The sequence below is a fragment of the Phoca vitulina genome, unplaced genomic scaffold (genome assembly GCF_004348235.1).
Source record: "Phoca vitulina isolate PV1807 unplaced genomic scaffold, GSC_HSeal_1.0 scaffold3, whole genome shotgun sequence".
In the NCBI taxonomy this organism is placed as follows: domain Eukaryota; kingdom Metazoa; phylum Chordata; class Mammalia; order Carnivora; family Phocidae; genus Phoca; species Phoca vitulina.
This window is the reverse complement of record NW_022589706.1, coordinates 85987611-86001398: the sequence shown is the minus strand read 5'-3', so window position 1 is coordinate 86001398 and position 13788 is coordinate 85987611. Positions and strand designations below refer to the sequence as shown.

Sequence of the window (13788 nt, the reverse complement as noted above, 5' to 3'; positions counted from 1 at the left end):
AAATGATTAAAATTAAAGATACTTCCATACATTTCATTATAAATTTCACTTATGGTTTTAAACCCATGGAGAGTATAAAAAGGATAAAATACTAAGTTGAGTAATGTATTCCTGAATGGCAGGAAAAGGAGGAAATCCTTTAGCCTTGAAAGGATTTATTGTGATACTAATACAAGTACATTACATATTGAGAGGTAAATACACAGAATTCGTTATTTCATGATGAGATTACAGATGCTAAATAGACAGGTTCTAACAGGGCCTTAAAAATTCAATAGTGAGATGTACAGAGTAATTTAGCAGTGGAGTATAGAAATGGTATTTTAAGCCCTTTGAAACCAACAATTGGGAGGATTAAACCTTTGCTTTCCTCAAAATAGTCTCTGGTACCTTCAGCAAGAGAGCAAACACTGAGATAGGAGGCATCGTCAGTGTGACAACCTAAGCACATCCCCTCATTGTCCCGTTCATTTCTGTAAGTTACTGCTTTTGATGGAACAAGATAGCATATGCTGCTTTATTTAAATTCCACTTTAAACTGAAGAACTGGGCTTATATTCCCTACAGAGGGATAATAGAACAGTATTACAAGTCAGCTCTCCCCAAAATGTCTGTAAGTTGGTGAAAAAAGAACGACCCTGTGGTTATACATACAATAATTCTTATCATACATGTTTCTATTTCTTTAATTTATTTGTCTATTCAGTTATCTATTCAGCAATTACTGTGGAGTTCTAGGCATATAAATTTGGCAAGGCTTTGGGGCTATCAAATACCTTTAGATTCAGGACTACTCTGGAAGAAGTCTACAGTCTAATGTGTCTTGTGACCATCAAAAATGAAACAATGTAGGTTCTCTCTTTCCAGACCTGGCTGAGCAGGAGAGCCATCATGGGAGTTGACACCTACCACAACAAGGACCAAGAGGTTCTGCACAAGGAGCCCAAGAGCCAGGACATCTACCTGAGACTGTTGGTCAAGCTGTACATACAGGTTTCTGGCCAGATGAACCAACTCTACCTTTAACCAAGTTGTGTTGAAGAGGTTGTTCCTGAGTCGCACCAACCTGCCGCCTCTGTCCCTTTCCCGGATGATCTGTTGCCTGGCCAGGAAAACAAAACAGCTGTGGTTGTAAGAAGTATAACCAATGGTGTGCATGTCCAGGAGGTGCCCAGACTGAAGGTGTGAGTCCTGTGCATGAGCAGCTGGGCCTGGGGCTGCATCCTCAAAGCTGGAAGCAAGATCCTTACTTTTAACCAGTTGGCCCTGGATTCCCCCAGGGCTGTGGCGCCATCTTGCTCTCTGGTCCACGCAAGGGCAGAGAGGTATACAGGCATTGTGGCAAGGCCCCAGGAACCCCTCACAGCCACATCAAACCCTACGTGCGAGCCAAGGAATGGAAGTTCGACGGCGCTGGAGGCCGCAGGTCCAACCGGGACTACAAAAACCAACCCCAGATCCTGCCTTGTTACTACAAGATTTTGAATGCTGAAAAAGAAAGAAAGAAAGAAAGAAAGAAAGAAAGAAAGAAAGAAAGAAAGAAAGAAAGAAAGAAAGAAAGAAAGAAAGAAAGAAAGAAAAGAAAAAAGGAAAGAAAGGAAAGAAAGAAAAGAAAAAAATAAGAAAAGAAAAGAAAGAAAAGAAAAAAATAAGAAAAGAAAAGAAAAAAGAAAAGAAAAGAAAACAATATGGTAATGAAGATAATGGGCAGACTAGGCACAGAAGACGGAATAATCAACATCACCTAGGAAGGGAATAATTATAAATGGTCTTGGAACCAAAAAGATCAGGACTTGCATTTTAGCTGTGCCATGAAATAGCTGTGTGATTGAGGGCACTACCAGCTTACTCCTCTGTAAAGCAGATCTTTACTGACTACTACCTCATGGGACTGTTGGAGGGACTCTGTAGACAGTACAAAGTCCTTAGCAAAATTATTACATGAAAGCTATTTTTAGCAATTGACAGTCCTCAATTTTCATTCATTTTTGCAACAATTTGACTCTTTGCTTATTTTACTCTGACAACCCCAAATTACTTTTTAAATATCCAAATGAACCATTGATGCCAAAACTATCAGGGCATAGCAGGCCAATCAACCATCCCATTTGTTTAGTGTTATCATTTTTCTCTGTTCAACAGTTTGATTAATTAGTTGCCTCTTTAATTGTAAACTACCTTTACTTTCTTACAAAAATGTTTAAAAAAAGAAAAAAAATGTTTAAGAAGAAAAAATGAAAGTGACAGGAAGGCATTAGTGATAAGCTGCTAATTCTCATAAAATTATTGTAATTTAGGCAAGTTTGGGAATTATTAGGATTGACAGAGAAGCTGACCTTCAATCTCAAATTGAAGCCTACTCTGCAAATTTGATGTTTTATAGATATTTTATTTTATTTTATTTTTTTAAATACTTTATTTATTTATTCATGAAAGTCAGAGAGAGAGAGGCAAGGGCAGAGGGAGAAGCAGGCTCCCCGCCTAGCAGGGAACCTGATGCGGGACTCGATCCCAGAACCCTGGGATCATGACCTGAGCCGAAGGCAGACGCTTAACCATCTGAGCCACCCAGGCGCCCCTTTATAGATATTTTAGAAATGTGTCATGGACAGTAGGAAAATACTTGTCATATTGTGAAGAGTTAAAGATGATTTAATCATGAGAATGGGAATGTCATTTTAAAAAGAAAAGGAGGATCTATCCAGATAGAGGAAATGTGGGTAAAAGCTTAAAGGCTTGGGTCATTTACATCACATGTCAATAGAGTTGTGAAAATTCAGTGTAATGAGAACACAGAAAGCATGCGGGGAAGAGAAGAATATTAGTTTAGAGAGGGAATGGACAAGTTTATGAAAAAAAAAAGTGTGTCAGGCTAAGGAGTTAGAATAATTTAAGAAAATTTGAAGAAATGATAAAATTGGACTATTACATGGCTAGGATTTTACAAAGAAACTTCTATTTGTGTCTATATAGGGGACATGAGTAGGGGATAGTTAGACTCATAGGAAGGAAAGGAGGAAGGAATTGTGAAAAAAACATGCTTGGTAGAGTAATTTTAGAACAGTCCAGAATCCAAAAGCTAGCATGGTACCTGGTTATTAATAGGCACTCAGTAAATTACAGCATGAATATAGAAAAGAGTTTAGAAATAAATTGGGGCTTATCTTTGATCAAATCTAGAAGCTATGATCTTACTACTTTTGCTGTGAACCGAATGTCTTGATTGTATTCCTAGGGCATCCTTCCCCCACAATTAAAGTAAGAAGATATTATGTGTATACATAACTATTATAACTTTTATAACCATAACTATTACAAATAAAGACCCTTGTCTCAAAGCTAAAAGTAAATTAAAATCCTTCATTTCAAAGTTATGTGTTTAAGAAACATATTTTTTAAATGTTTAAAATATATTTCCTGCTTCTAATTATTATTTTTTTTAACTAACATATGATGTATTATTTGTTTCAGGGGTACAGATCTGTGATTCATCAGTCTTACACAACAGCCAGAGCTCACCATAACACATACCCTCCCTAACGTCCATCACCCAGCCTCCCCGTCTCCCTACCCACTTCCCCTCCAGCAACCCTCAGTTTGTTTCCTAAGATTAAGAGTCTCCTGTGGCTTATCTCCCTCTCTGGTTTCATCTTGTTTTACTTTTTCCTCTCTTCCCTTATGAGCCTCTGCCTTATTTCTTAAATTCCACATATCAGTGAGATGATATGATAATTGTCTTTCTCTGACTGACTTATTTCATTTAGCATAATATCCTCTAGTTCCATCCATGTTGTTGCAAATGGCAAGATTTCATTTTTTGATGGCTGCATAATATTCCATTGTATATATATATACCACATCTTCCTTATCCATTCATCTGTCAATGGACATCTGGGTTCTTTCCATAGTTTGGCTATTGTGGACATTGCTGCTATAAGCATTGGGGTGCATGTGCCCCTTCAGATCACTACATTTGTATCTTTGGGGTAAAAATATATTCCCCACTTCTTTAAGGGTATAATTCCTTTGTATTCAGCTATTAGATATATTTTTTTCAGTTTGAGGTGCCATATTTATTGTAATTCTTGTGAATTTCTTAACCACTTAGCCAGTATAAAACTGTACTTTTTTTAAATTAAGTTCCTGTCTTTTTTTTATTAGCTTCCTGTCTTTTTTTATTATTATTATGTTATGTTAATCACCATACATTACATCATTAGTTTTTGATGTAGTGTTCCATGATTCATTGTTTGTGTATAACACCCAGTGCTCCATGCAGTACGTGCCCTCTTCAATACCCATCACCAGGCTAACCCCTCCCCCCACCCCCCTTCCCTCTAGAACCCTCAGTTTGATTCTCAGAGTCCATAGTCTCTCATGGTTCGTCTCCCCCTCCGATTCCCCCCCTTCATTCTTCCCCTCCTGCGATCTTCTTCTTTTTTTTTTTAACATATAATGTATTATTTGTTTCAGAGGTACAGGTCTGTGATTCAACAGTCTTACACAATTCACAGCGCTTACCAGAACACATACCCTCCCCAATGTCTATCACCCAGCCACCCCATCCCTCCCACCCCCCACCACTCCAGCAACCCTCAGTTTGTTTCCTGAGATTAAGAATTCCTCATATCAGTGAGGTCATATGATACATGTCTTTCTCTGACTGACTTATATTTTTTAAAGTACTTCTCAAGATCCACAAATGGCATAGAAATTAACAAAACTAATACTTTGGAAACTTCCACACATTGTTTCAGAACAATTCTCACTCATTCTGTGATTTGGGGCAAGTGATTTAACCTTCCTGAGTTTCACTTCCCTCTTTTCTTTGGTAGAAGTGATACTCTGTTTCCCAAAGACTAGCTTTATTAATTAGTTAATATTGGCAAAGATTAATAGTATGTGAAGATGCAAATTATTATTATTTTATATTTTTATTCCTGAATTCACATTTCTAGAATAAAATTTGGCTTGGCTAATTTTGGTAATTATAAAATTAAACTTTATTTTTTTAGCTATCATTTATTTAGTTTCCATTATGTGCTGAACACTAAGTTAAATCTATAAAACAATTATCTACCAAAAAAATCCAGATAAGTAATATTCTCATCGTATAGAATAGAAAAAATGAGGTATAGAGGAATTAATAATCTGTTCAAGGTTACACAACTGTAAATAAAGAGATTTAAGACCTCTGCTCAAAACTAACATATTAAAGTAGCTATTATTAATATCTGATATTCTGTATCAATCATAAATATTAATGGATCTGCTGCCTCTCACAGTCTCTAAAGGTTAAAGCTTGGCTAATCAATTTAGATTATTCCTTTTAATCAGATATCATGTAGGTAATATGCAATCACCCATTGTCTGTTTTCACTAAATTTATTAACTGTCTGCATATACCCCTGTAAAACTTGTTTAGTAAAATTAGCCCAGTAAAGTAAAATAAGTTTTATTTAGTACAATAAGTTCAGTATCTTTATAGGTTCTTTATTTCTAAAACATAAAATAATTTTTATTATTACCAATACCACCTCCATTAATATTTCATTGCTCTAGGCCTATCAACTCATATGTTTGTTGAATATTACATGAATGAATATACATAAATATTATTCATTTGATATCTCAATATGTAGTGATTTTTTATTTTAAAGAGTCCAAAATAGTCCCTGGTCCAAAATTTTAAAGGACTAACAAGTTGAAATTGCCACCACCTATGTTTTAGTATATACCTACTACAGTCTTTTATTTTCTTCTTTTGTATCTTTAAATCAAAAGACTTTCCCCAATATTACCATTTTTTAATATAACAAGCCACTTTTTTCTTTTTCTTCTATTTTTTGGATCTCATATACAACGCTTATTCCTCAAGTTCAATTTCCTCTTAGTCTTCTTTATAGAGTATATTTTACCTACCAGTTTTGATATTCCAATTAAGAAAATGTTATCTTTCCATTTTTATTATGCTCAACAGGTCATATTCTCCATCATTTAGAAACATTTCCAGTTAATCTTTTTAATTTCCCATTTACTTTGTAGTTACTTATAGACAATTAAGTCCAGTATGTTAATATTACTTATCACTTATCTTATATTTCATCTTAGCTTGTAGAACTCCCTATTCTCTTCATTGTGCATGTTGAGATTATTTGGGCTAAGCAAAAGATCCTCCCTTAATACCCAATTTAAAGCCAACTTAATGAGCCCTGCCAGTTCCGAACACAACAGGGAGTTTGGTATCCCATCTGGTTAAGTGGAGACTACAATAACTTCCATGATGAGGACATCTGTTTAGAAAAATCAGAGTTCCATAAATCTAAAACTCTCCTTCCTGTACCACTAACACACCCATAATTTGTGCTTTATCTTTATTCTCTTCATGTGTGATACCAAGATCTTCAAGTTGACTCCCTTTCCTCTATTCCCTTAACTAAACTTCTTGGTACATATAAAATAAAAATAAAATAGCAAAGTTGAAATCATGTAACCGGTCCAGACTTGTCCTTTTCATCCACAATGTTTGTTTCTGTCAAATACATTTAGAAAATGGTACAAGTATAGATCTGACGATGATAATAGAAACCATACTCAACATCTGTACAGTGTTCACTAAGTTAAGCCCTAGAAATTCCATATGCATTATTACCTTTAATCCTGACAATAACCATAAGAAGAAAGTAAATGAGTATTCTGATCACTTCTCCAATATTCATTCCATTCCTCATCAATTCTGTAGCAAAAAAAGGACAATTGGTAAAAATACACCATAAAACAGCAGCAGCAACAACAATAAAAATAAATAAAACCCACAAAGACAAAACTCCCTGCCTTCATGAAGTTTACATTCTCTCATTCTCCTGAAGCTTGAGCAACTGTGGACTCTGATGTATGAGCCAAGAAATCGCCTCATGTTATCTACTTAAATGTTATTGGCACAGTTTTACAGGGAAAACAAATAAGGTTTGTGCTTTAGTTAAATAGATATGGGAACACAATGAATACCTTAACCAACCAAAACCAAAATGATAAGAGATAACAATAACAATACCTTTAATGTGTCAGATACTATAATCATCACTGAAAACACAAATAAAGTGAAATGCATGCCCAGGTTTTCAAGCAGAACACATAAGGTACCAGAAAGCAATACTTACTTACTCTAAAGTAAGTAAAAGTAAGTAAAAACTTATCTCAAGAACCAACACGCATGAATATTACTCATTAACAAAAGACTCAGTCTCTCTCTCTGACCTTATTTACCTCTATGTTACATATCATTTTAACCTCCAGAAAGCCGTAATGTCTAATATAAAAAGAAATTAAAAGAATCACTTGCTTATTTTAGTGAAAAGTGATTCCTTATCGCAGTAGGAGAAAGGCAAACTTTAAAGGAAGATCTACATAGTTAAAAGAAAAAAGTAAATGGAGAGACATAACATAGAGGCCAACAAATGGCAATAAACCCTAAGGAAAATACTCTTCTATAAACACATTGAATGATTAGTGGTGGTAGTAATTTCAAGTCATGTAATAGAGTGAAAATTACGACCAGTACGTTACATTTAACAATTCAGGGGAGTATACCTTTTAAGTACATTTCTATTAAAATGAATTCTGTCTTTTTAAAGGATTCAACTTAAAGGTGTTAATCATCAGTTATCCAGTAAACTTGGTCGTGCTAAATATAAAGTAGGTTTATTTTTGAAACTAAAATAATCTTAATAATTGTGAGCAGTCCCCAATGGTATTATGTACCTTTGAAACCTTCACTCCACTTTCCTTCCCCACTGATTGTAAACATTTCCCAGAAAACTCTCAGGAGGAACCTGAGCTTTTACATCAATGCTTTTAGAAATTAAAAAAAAAAAATTCTTTTTTTTTTGTCCACATACATGTTCTTTCTTATAATCTTAACCCTTTTACTCTTCCTAGAAAGAGTTAGCTCTACTCACTATTCTAGTTTTAATCTACATTTCCATTCTAAGCCTACTTCACTCTGGCTTCCAACCATTTTACAAAAGACATAAAGTGTCGTGCATATTCTTTTCAGTTTTCATCACACTTCAACAGCAGTATTCCCCATGGTTGACCATGTCCTCCTTAAAATCTGCTATTCCTTTGGCTTTTGAGATACAGATTTCCCCTGCTTTCTGAAAGTAGAGCATTCCCCTGAAACCTTTTGTAAGTGGAAATGGCATAAAGCAAAGAAGCAATTACCATTAATTTATATGGAAATTTTTTTAATTAAGTTTTTTAATTTTAATTCCAGTATAGGTAACATACGGTGTTATATTAGTTTCAGGCGTCTAACATAGCGATTCAACAATTCTGTATATATGGAAAATTTTTTAGCAATCCCAGACCCAGAAAACAACCTCTCCTAGATTTTTCTGAAATCTGAGGACACATCTTGTGAAGGAATGCACAAAATAAATTGAGATAAAGCACAGATGCTCACAGACACAGTTCAAAGCTGTGGTGGCTGGATGCTGAGTGTCGTTCCCAGGGAAGGAGTTTGGCGGCGCCACTCTCGCTGCTTAGGGTGTGTGCTGCTTCAGTAATATCTCACTGATATTGCTGAATGCTGAATGCTATTTTTGCTTTCCGCCTTTTTTCATAAAAGCAAAAATCCTCTTTGGATTCTTTCAGTTACCAAAAAGGTATTGATGTAAGTCTTTCATAAAAGCAAAGTGGCCTAACATGAGCTTTTGAAAAGCGGACCTGTATAATTCATGTTTTTTACCTATCTGGCTATTCTTCTCCTTGCTGGACTCATCCTCCTCTGCTTGTCTATTGCAAGTTAAATTCCTTGACCCTAAAATCTAATCCATCTCTACCTCTCATTCTACACTTTTTCCCCAGATGGTCTCATTCAACTAGGTAGAGATGACCCATAAAATTTAACTCCAGGTAAGGCATCTCCTCTGAGCTTCTGACTCATAAGGTTTTCTAACGGTTTAACATTTCTTGACTATCTCAAAAGCATCACAAATTCAACATAACCAAGACTACATTCATGACCTTTCCATTGCTTCCTTCCTCTAATCAATGAATGACCTCATGTTCCATCTAGTTATACCAGCTAAAAAACTAAGACTCATTTCTGAGATCTCTCTCTCCTTCAACATCCTAAACATTAATTATTTTAATTAAGTATTAATTATTAATTAAGTATTAATAATACACTCTGTCAATTTTACCTACTAAATATTTCTTGAATCTTTCCATGTCTTTGTTTCCCCCCACCACCTTCTTAGGCCAAGTTGTCATCACCTTTTGCCTGTTCTGTTATATCCTACTAATTTGTTTATACTAACTTGTCTATCTCCATCTGTTTTGGTATCCTACCCACCCATTCTCCACAAAATAACCAGAGCAATCTATTCTAGAAGTAAATCAATTTGTATCATCTTCCTACTTAAAACTCTCCAGTAATTTCCCTTTGCTCATAGGTAGGCACAATTGAGAATGATCTACAAGGACTTATGTGGTTTGGATTGCTATCCTACTCCAGTCTTATCTGGAACCATTACTATCCTTCTTCCTGCCCCTGTCATATGAGACTTTGGCTCGTTACTGTGTATATGCACCATGGTTGGTTCTGTCAAGTGTTTTTATCTGTACTGTTCTCTCAGACTGATACACTATTTCCTCCCCTCTTACCTAGCTAAGTCCTATTTAACCTTCAGATGTCAAATCACATGTCCTTTCTTAAGAAAAAGCTTCCTTGGCTTCTCTGAAAATATTAAATCCCCATATATTATAATATCACTCTATTTTTAAAAGTACTTTCCCTGTTCAATTTTACATTTGTGTGTGTTTGATTAATGTTTATGTCTCCCTATAGAATGTACACTACCTAAGAACAGGGATTAGAACTATTTTGACTCACTATTTAATCCCAAGGCCCAATACAGTGCCTAGAGCAGAGTTTCTATTCAATTATCAATAATCAAGGCTGAATGAATAAATGAATGACTATCTTCAGTCTCCTGCTTAGTCTGAATAAATGAATGCTTTATTGAGCTTCCACTTGTGCCTAATTTTCAATATCTTCTTCCATTTCAGATAATTTAAGCTGTAATGAACCTTAAGTAACTTAAGGAGCAAAATCTTGAGGAAAAAAAAATGACTTTATTTGGTTATATACTCTTTACATTCCTTATCATTTTTAATCTTGATTTTAGCAATTTATATTTTCAGAAGCTTCTACCCTCTGTATTGTCCTACATTAAACAATATTTTTGGTGCATAAATGGTATCTCTTATTAAGTGACTTAACCACGATACAACTAAATTGTGGTAGATACAGATCTAAAATCCTACTTATCTAGGGGCGCCTGGGTGGCTCAGTTGGTTAAGCGACTGCCTTCGGCTCAGGTCATGATCCTGGAGTCCCGGGATCGAGTCCCACATCAGGCTCCCTGCTCGGCAGGGAGTCTGCTTCTCCCTCTGACCCTCTCATGCTCTCTCTGTCTCATTCTCTCTCTCAAATAAATAAATAAAATCTTAAAAAAAAATAAAATAAAAAATAAAATAAAATAAAATCCTACTTATCTGACATCTAATTCTGTTTTGTTTCCTCCAAATGGGCAGCTATGAATTAGCCACTAAAAGAGAGAACAGACCATAAGAATTGCAGGTAATTCTTCTAAAATATTATGTAGGTCTATTTACCCTTTTTTTCACTTATAGGAAACATGAAGGCTGCCATTTTCCTACTAGATTTAGTTCAGGCATACAGTCCCCCAAAAGATTTGATGAGATACTCTTGTGGCTTCATGAGAAGTTGTGTTGAATCTTAATGTCTGGTCCTATCCCTTCCTATTCTGGTAGTCCTGTGGGTCCTTTCCTACTTTTTAAGTAGAAGATAAAAATAGAAAATGCTAGCTTAGTGTATGGCTTCCGAGAGATTGCTGATTCTTTGTCTATACCAAACTTCATTTATATGACTTCTTAAAGAAAAGATGTCCAAGAAAAAAGTGGTTCAAAATCACAGATTCATATCCAAGCACAGATACTTTTAGTTAAAATGGTATTTCTCTTTGATGGAAATATTTCTAAAATATAGTAATTATTTCATAGTTTTAATAAACTATATTTTTCAAAATAGAATGAATTTTGGTAAATATTCTCATTATGAAAATCATACTGGTCCCATATAATTGGCATGGCACTTTGCAATTTTCAGTGTTCTCTTTAGTATTTTCATTGCACTATCCTGGGATTCATAATCCTCTAAGATGGCATTGATATGTGAAGAATATTTACCCTTGACAGGTTATAGACCTGGGTTATTATGGACCTTGAGACTGTTATACAAATTATACATATAACCCACCAGTCTTGAATAATATTGGGAATGGAATCAATGTTTGGAGTGATACATTCAGAAAATCCAAACTTGTGTCCATCCCTTATTTCTTGTTTGTTTGTTTGTTTTCCCTCAGTCATTTCTCCTATTTCTTCTGTTCCTATATTTGCTTCTATCCAGTTGTTTTAATACGGCAGCAACTGCTTTTCACTTCATAGTCACTAAAGAACAAAACCGAATGTTTCTAAGGGAAACTAAACAAATTCTGTGTGTTTTCCAATAATGATACTCATTTTTATAATGACACTACAGTTAGAAGCAAATTTCAGGCATTTAGAAAATTCATTCCCAATGATATCAAATGAGATATTATTATGATGTATGCTTATTCATATTATGTATGTTTACTCACATATTATTGAGCAGTGTTTCATAAATACTTTAATTCATTACTTTTTTAGACAACATACAAATTCTGTATCAAATTTGTTATTTTACTTGTTAAATATTGGAAAATATATTCCAAATATAAACATATCATATATTCACTGTCTCCTACTCCTTCAACCTCTGTTCCTTGATGATCACCGATCATCAAAAAACAAGCTTCTTTTCTTATATGGAACTTACCAGACTCCATTTTGTTAAACAGTGAGACATTAGGTGGTCCTTGAAGAATGGACAGGATTTCAAAGGGTGGAATGGTGGCAGATAAACATTTTTCCCAATGGGATCATGGCCCAGGGGAAAAGTGCTGTCGTGTTTATCAAATGATATGGCTAGGGGCGCCTGGGTGGCTCAGTCGTTAAGTGTCTGCCTTCCACTCAGGTCATGATCCCTGGGTCCTGGGATCGAGCCCCGCATCAAGCCCCGCATCAGGCTCCCTGCTCAGCGGGAAGCCTGCTTCTCCCTCTCCCACTCGCCCTGCTTGTGTTCCCTCTCTCGCTGTGTCTCTCTCTGTCAAATAAATAAATAAAATCTTTAAAAAAAAATGATATGGCTAGAATGCAGGGTACAACAAGAATTTTATTATTTAAATGACTTCTCACTATACTACAGAAATTGTTTTTGTTTCTTTTTTGTTTTCATTAACAGTTTTAATGAGGTGTAATTGACATTTAATGACATTTACTTGTTTCCAGTGTACAGCTCAATGATTTTTGGTGTACTTACAGAGTGTAATTATTACGACTATGTAGCTTCAGAACATTTTGGATTTGTCTTAGACTATTCTAAAGTGATTTAAGATAGAATACAATTTTTAAGGAGAAAAAAATCCCCCATAACATTAATTTATTTCAAATATATAAAACAGCATCAGAATATAGATCCAGACTAAGCTCATGACAAATTTTCTGTTTTTTAAGAAAGTCAGTAAAGTGAGTAGTTTGGATTTAATGTATTGTAATATCAGCCATGAAAGACAGCATACCCACTATTATCAAAACCATCATCCTACCATTCTTTTGTATAAATTAGATATGACTAATGAACTCTAAAATTTGTTCCCTTTAGATTTTAAGACTAGGTGTAAAAGCCAACCAATGAGGCATTCATGTGAAGTTCGTGTCTGATAAGGGTGTGAGAGTGTTTACACGATCAAAGTACTAGTAGTTGAAAACTTCCAGAAAAATAAGGAAAAAAAAGTTGATATATATGAACCCACAAATGGCTAAGCCGGTTTTAAAACGCTGGACTTATCAGTGATATTCTTGTCAGTTATCAGGTGTTATTCTTCCTGAAGCTACAACTCCCAAATCAGTGGCAGCATATTGAGATTTTTCTTCCCAGGATCCAGAAACATTCTCACTTGCCAAAATGGAGATAATCTCCTAAAAAGTGAATATTCAGGAAACTTCAATTACATGAATCTCATTTATATCCAAATCCCTATCATAAGAAATTAAGCCATATACTCTGAATGAGAAACCCTTTTGCACATCTAATCCCAGTGTTTATCTGAATGAATTCCCTGTCACCCCACTCTTTTACTCAAGGATTTGCAACTGGTTCTACATCATTCCCTAGGCCCATTTTAAAGCCGATACAAGAATATGGGTGCCTTACATTTGCACGTCCACACACATTTGCATCTACTTGTGCCTTCTAAAAGCTCTGAATCATTGCTTCTCAAATTTGGCTGCACATTGTGAGCACCCGCAGAACCTCAGCCACAACTGGTGCCCAGGGTCTCTGGTTTCATTAGCATGGCAAGTTTTCATAGCTCTCCTGGGGATTCTAAGAAGCAGCAAAGTTTGAAAATCACCACCCTCAACTACTGAGGGAAAAAAGGTAGGCCATGCTCATGCTCTGTTACTGGTACTAAGAACTAATTCTGCTCTGAATGCATTACTGAGCACACGGAGGAATATATATTCTTAGTCTGAATATGAGACACAAAAGCTTCCTGAAGCAACAACAGTCTTTGCCAACCTCTAAGTCTTTGCCAGAGGGACTGATACACTTTC

At 35.3% G+C, this 13788-nt stretch overlaps 1 pseudogene; it reads left to right on the top strand.

Annotated features, from left to right (window-relative positions):
* Positions 1-891: 891 nt before the first annotated feature.
* On the top strand, positions 892-12566 carry LOC116630293 (annotated as a pseudogene).
* Positions 12567-13788: the final 1222 nt, after the last annotated feature.